Genomic DNA, 5,801 nt, shown 5'->3' with positions numbered 1-5,801 from the left:
TAATATTACTAAGTTACATTAAAATAATTATACTTTATTTTTAAATTATAATTTTATAAAAAAAAAATAAGTTATGACAATCGAAACAGTGTGGGGAAGAGGGGGGGGGGGGGGGCGGGGCCGGGCGCCCCTACTGACCCCTACTGGGCCGGCCGCCACTTTAGTCTTCATGCAATACGATTTTGGAACATTTTGAATGTAAAGTTCATATTTCAGTATCATTGACACTGGAAGAAGATGGCTTATCATCCTCATCAATATAAATGGACTGTACCAACAAGGTGCTTTTCCAGTGTTTGTGACCACCCAAAGCACTTTTACATACAAGTCAGCCTTAACCCATTCACACACATTCAGGGTTTCATGATGTTTGATTTTGTGTTTCCTGTTTTATTTTTGAGAGGTTTTTTCCCGTGTCATGCTTTAATTTATGGTCAATGCCTGTTGTGATTGTTGACCCCGCCCTGATTCTTTCTACCTGTGTCTTATTTGCCTTTTTCCCTTGTGTTTTCACCTGCCCTCTCAAGCGGTTTCTGGTTATTTCTAACTGTACGTAAGCCTTACTGTCCGAGTATTCTGTCAGTTGGTCGTTAGTGTTTATAAATACATTTAAATTCTAGAATTTTGCAGGAGTCCATGCAGAATTGTTCAAAATCGACATACTCGTCCCTCTATAGGTTAATGGTGCGTTCACAGCGGACTCAAAGCAAATTGTCACATCGTGATACTCACGCGAGTTTGGCCACACCATTGCAAATCGCATCTATTCGCGTCTTTGCATTGACATGCAAATGTTTTTTGCGTCCGGTGTAAAGGCACCATAGGTTAAGATAAAAGATGGTTGTTTTTGAAGTCTACTGTATTTGTCCCTTTATTAAAACAATGGTCCCTTGATTTAAACTTGTCACTTGGTCAGAGAGCACTTCTTAACTTAAAGTGGAACTATCATGCTATATTTGAAAAATATATTGTAGGGCCATACCTATATAAAGTATATAAATATAGTTTTTTTTTCAAAATACCAAACAGATCCTGCATTTTAGCCATGCCTCATTTTGCTCTATTTGCTCTTTCCAGCCCTGTTTTTGTAGGGGACTGATTCTGTGAGCTGCAACTGACCACGCCCCCCTGCAGGAGAGGGGAGTTGGCAGTTACTTTGGCATTAGGGCACGGATATCTAGATAGTTTCCAAGGTTTGACATAATGAATTATGCTACTTTTAAAGCAAGCAATGATGTTTTCAAATCTGTAATCAAAAAGCTCCTCAAAAACACTATTGAAGCAGTTCCTGCCGTTGCTACGTTAGTTCAAACAGTAACAACGGACTATTTTTCTTAGCGGATGCATGTCAATTGAAATCAATACATACAACTATTTTTAAATCAATAAAATCATTTTCTAAATCCATAAAAAGCATTTCAATTAATATTAGGAGTCATGTCGTTACTTTGTTGAGAATGTGGCCATGTAATAAGCGCTTCGCGTCGGGCTCCTGATTAGCCTGTCTGTGTTCTTTTCCCCATAATGACCGCGTCGCTGCACATTATCCCTTACATATGATTAAATAGAGTCATTATTCATTTGTTTTAAAGCAGGAGGCGCAAACGCTTGCCTCGGGGAGGGAGAAAAAGAGCCACAGCGGAGAGAATAAACAGAAGGGCAACCATGGCAACCATGCAAGGGAAGTCTTCTTCGCTGCTTTTGTGGCAGACTACAGCGCCACTTACAGGGCCCTATCCCCCTGTGTGCCTTGGCAGTCTCATACTACAGCGTCTCCAGCGCTTTCGAGCGGCAATGGCCGGCCGTGGCCCAACCTCTCATTCCCCTGATAGGTGGAGAATTGACCAATAGCCGTAGCGCCACCATCCTGACGTCAGGACAGTGTTCAAATCTGGATCAGTCTGTATCAGATCCGTTGCAGCCCCTTTTTTAGAGATTTGGGTATGGAGGAAAATAGAGAGGGTTGTGTTTTCTGATACCTGGTGAGTTCCCTGGAACAACGGGACACATATTCATGTATAAAAGACGTACAAAAGTGCATTTTGCATGATAGGTCACCTTTAAAGTAAGAAATAATTCCACAATGAGATCATTTCTTTTCTTTCCAGATCTGAAATTATAGTTTTCAAACAGCCCCTTTATATTAATTTCCTTTATATTTGCACTCAGTTTATCTGGCCATAATTAATTGATAATAGCCCTTAATTAAAAATCTTAACATTGTACATTTCTATTAACAGTCCTTTTCAAAGTTACGGTGGTTTGGTTGAATATGGCCAATACACTGTTTGAGGAATCCAATGAAAACACAGCAAGACAAGCCTCAGCACAGCCCTGCACACTTCGACGCCTCTTCCTGGTTAGAAAGCTAGATGCCCGGGATAAGATAGGGCCTGGCGATTAGATAAGGAAAGTCTTTTGAAAGTGATTTCCCGCACAAGCTACGTGATGTATTCAATTTAGATGGTAAGATATGCATGAAATAAATTGGATTTGGAGGGTGAAGATAATACATTTCTACATTCACAGATGTTATTTAGAGAGCGATTTCCACGCTTGAGATTGGTTGGATTTGTTTATCCTGGCTCTGTGGCTTGTGAAATGACGAGGTGAGGATATGGATGAAGCACAGTGGTTGGTTGGTTGGTTGGTTGGTTGGTTGAGTCTGGACTGATGCTAAAGTGAATCTGGCTTTGGTATAACTTTGTGATGTAATGCAGCTAGCCAGAACAAATGCAGAACCCCCATACCGTGTAAATACAGTACATGGGCATTGTACGTGAACACTATATACAAAACTTGAGCTGTTAACTACGGGACTTACCATGATGTCATTTTTGGATGGTAATATGCTACCCTATTTGCAAAAACAATTAATGATGAAAACGTTCCTTGATTAATATGTGTTCTATTCAAATGTAAAGCATCTGTGGTCTTCCTGTGATCCTTTTTTAATAGTCAAACCAGACTAGTTTATTTTTTAGCCAGGAAGACATCAGGTCAAAACCTTTCAGGAAAATCATCATAAAATAAATAGACCTCAATTTCCAAATACATACAAACATATATATACTGTATGTGTATATATACTATTATAGTATAGTATAGTATATATTATATAATATTATAGCAATGTGCTATTATGTGTTTTTTTATGGGAAGTTGGAATTTAAGTTGCTAAGAAGGTGCCCAACAAAAAATGCTGGGTGAATAATTTATACTGTATTAATCCTCAACAAGTCAAACCCAGATGCGCGGTCAATTTTCAACCGAGAGGCAAAAGTTACCTAGGTTTTTGATGGACAAAATAACACAGGCCTAAATATTCGGCCTTATGAGTGGTCTTTATTACAACCTTTTTTTCAAAAAAGCCTGTAAACCCCACCTTACCTTTTTGCTAAAATGTTCAGTTTTTTTCTAGGTTGTTGGTTTTTTTGGCGTTTTTTTCTATTTTTCCAATAAATCCCGGGGTCTTAGTTAGATGTATTACCAGGGGTCTTCCTCCCACCCCCTCTCCTCATTCGGCAGACCTAATGAAGGAATTTTTTAGGGTTGCCCAGGGGCTGGCAGGCGATGGCCTCGGACAGTGGGGATTTTTCATTAGCTAATGTTGGACCCGGGATCATTTAATTTGCTTGGCCTTGCTCATGAATACCCAGTGCGGGGCTTGTCATTTGTTGGCGTATAGCCACCTCTATACAATCTCCCTAACCCTCAACACAACACACTATACACTCCCCTGCCTCATCCTCTGGGTGTGTCGGGGGCCCTGGATGGGGTCCTGGGACGCCCCACCCGTACCCCCTGAAGAATGGGTTCTGCACACACTTACGTCACTAACTGATGAACCCCCCTCCTCCAGGGGCGTTTTTAGAATTGACACTAGCTGGACATGTTTTTTTTTCAATGTTAGAGACAAGAAAGTTAAGTCAGGTCTCTATGGCGCTCCTATTGTTACTTCACAAACCTGGCGGTGGCTTTTACGGGTTTAATGCTTTATGAATTGAATTGCATTTCGGCTTCCAGGGGTGATTTAGGCCAAATAAGTTGATAGTTAGGTTTTGAAGTCCATATATTGCTTGCCTTGTTTTTTGCCTTTTGATTCACAGAGCTTAATAGCCAGGACAATAGTTTAAAAAAGGCCTGCCCCCCGGGGTCAAGGTTTAGGCTTACGCGATATTTTGAAAACAAATTAAATTATATTTAGTTTTTACTCTGTTCTATTTTGACTTGACACACTTACACATACACAATGCAGCATTTGATCTTGTAAGGATATCCTTTTCCTTTGCAAAGCGAAAAGGAGCAATATTCCTGCGCTTTCTTTTTTCTGAATTTATTTTAATTGTATTTCAATGTAATAAACCAAAGCAGTTTATTGTTGGCAAGAAGCCCTTAGCTCTACTGTTTCTTCTTAAATTCCATATCGTTCCCCACCAAGTTTGGCTACTTGACTGCCGTATGTATTCTCCTTCAGCTGCACGCTTACGATTTCAGTATTAACTGCTACTTTATTCACAAATGTGCGTACACTCTCTAAAATGATCCTCAATGCAAAATAATGTGAAGCTTATAATAAACAAGAGCCGTCCTTCAGCCGGATGCGTGTGTGCTGTTGAACTCTGAATCAGATTAAAATATTGATTATTCAAGGCGAAAAGTTGAATGGCTAGGATGATAGGTACACAAATACTTTTGGTTTATGTATCTTATATTCAGTTCTCCAGGTGGACGTCTCTTCAACTTTTTTATTTTGGGATTAACCCAAAATGTTTTTTTGGTCGATGGTTTTGATATTCAAAAGACTTTTTAGTATTTTGGGATGGCGTTTGAATTCCTGTTCCCTTTTTATGTCTTAAGTTTTGGCGCAAACCAAAATCCCTTTATTAACTGCAAATTTGAAATTACCCAGTTGCTGTTTCGGTTTTTAAGTTTTATGGACATATTTTGGTTATTAATACAATGCAGGCAGGCCAAATGTTAATTTACATTTTGATTGTTTACAGGAATGCTAAACTCCACAAACAAGCTTCTTCTTTATTATACACTGTTCAGGATTATCCACACACTTACTCTCCATTGTTCACTTCTCTAATTAGGCCACATTTTAATTCCCGCCATTGGCAATGTGAAGTTTTTTTTGGCAATGCGGACTTAAATTATGGAGCATGCCTGAATTCACCCAACCTTTTGGGTCACCAAGTATCCCAAACACTTTAGAATTTATTTGCTTTGCTTAAATTAGTGTTTATTTTGCATTATGTTCCGAATTAACAATAAATTTGTATCTGGACTAATTTGATTAAACACATTTTTTAGTGGGATTTACCCTTTGGTTTATAGCTTATTTTCATCAGTTGCTTTTGGAAAGAGCGCTTCAGTTGTTTTTGAAAATTCAACAAATAGGATAAGACGGCCACGAGATTTTCACCCACACCTTTTTGCCAGTTGCCATTTTACTAGTTTTCCATACTTTTGTCCGCTTTTGCTCTTGCTTCTCTTTGTGTTTATCACCTTGGCATACAATCTTTTCTTCTTAAGCTGGAAAACAACACAAGGAGTATTGGAGGAGGTTCGAGTAAAATTACATCCCCAAACAATTTCCTTTTTTACTACCACTAAGATTCCATTTTTTTTTTTGTTGCCACAGCCTAAGGGTACAGCGTATGCGCGAGGCAAAAAAGTATTTTTTTTAAGTCATCCCGGACCCAAATTGGGTTTTGCAAGCTTCAGCATTCTTCCTTTTTCCCTAAATTCTCTTTCTTTTTCCCCTCCCCCCTCCGCGCCTGTTTATACTGTCT

General features: G+C 39.1%; 2 protein-coding genes across 2 annotated transcripts in view; one reads left to right on the top strand and one right to left on the bottom strand.

The window, feature by feature from the left end:
• Nucleotides 1–5,801, bottom strand: part of LOC104952680 (neurexin-1-like) — a 379,092-nt gene that overhangs the window by 249,146 nt on the left and 124,145 nt on the right. The gene's annotated exons all lie outside the window — the stretch shown is intronic.
• LOC104949591 (mediator of RNA polymerase II transcription subunit 15-like) overlaps nt 1–5,801 on the top strand; it is a 22,360-nt gene that overhangs the window by 11,802 nt on the left and 4,757 nt on the right. The gene's annotated exons all lie outside the window — the stretch shown is intronic.

The sequence above is a fragment of the Notothenia coriiceps genome, unplaced genomic scaffold (assembly GCF_000735185.1).
Source record: "Notothenia coriiceps isolate Sejong01 unplaced genomic scaffold, NC01 NC01_scaffold00000339, whole genome shotgun sequence".
Taxonomy (NCBI): domain Eukaryota; kingdom Metazoa; phylum Chordata; class Actinopteri; order Perciformes; family Nototheniidae; genus Notothenia; species Notothenia coriiceps.
Note: the sequence above shows the minus strand (reverse complement) of the source record. Positions and strands in the feature narration are given on the sequence as shown.